Here is a 651-nt window from a genome sequence, read left to right as displayed (position 1 = left end):
ACCCACTCAGATCAGCTGGTATTATGTCTATTATGGATTGGCATGGAAATTTGTAAGTGACCCCAAACTTTTGACCGGTAGTGTACATTATATGTAAATGCACTACATGTATTATATGTACATTATATGTCTAGTTAGTTTTTTGAAATGATAGATTAGTAAACAGAATGTGCCTTATTAGATGTTGCATTAAAGAAAGTTTTTGAAAGTTTTTAGTAAAAATGCATTGAATCATGTCCCCTTTCACCTCTTCTGTTTGTGTTGGCAGTTGAGCCCTTGGCTATTGTCATTAGGAGTATCAAAATATTCCTGGCATCAAAATAAATGAGACTGACAACAAAATAGGCCTATTTGCGGATGATAATGTGATTTTTTTAATCCCACCTAGAACAGTTGCTACATCACTTGTTTGATACCATTACTTCTTTTGGTAAGCGTTCTGGTTACAAAATTAATGAATACAAATCTGCTGTTCTTTTCCTTGAGTATTCTGAAAGAGTAAATCCCCCAGTTCAAACACCATTCAAAATAGTTAGAGACAGCTTAGTTTATCTTGGTGTTAGACTTACCCCTAAAATGGATGATTTAGTAGAGGCAAATTATGATCCAGTAATACAGTCGGTTTCTGAATCTATTAATAGATGGTCCACG

This window comes from Etheostoma spectabile, chromosome 15, assembly GCF_008692095.1.
Source record: "Etheostoma spectabile isolate EspeVRDwgs_2016 chromosome 15, UIUC_Espe_1.0, whole genome shotgun sequence".
NCBI classification, from domain to species: domain Eukaryota; kingdom Metazoa; phylum Chordata; class Actinopteri; order Perciformes; family Percidae; genus Etheostoma; species Etheostoma spectabile.
This window is presented reverse-complemented; position numbering follows the sequence as displayed.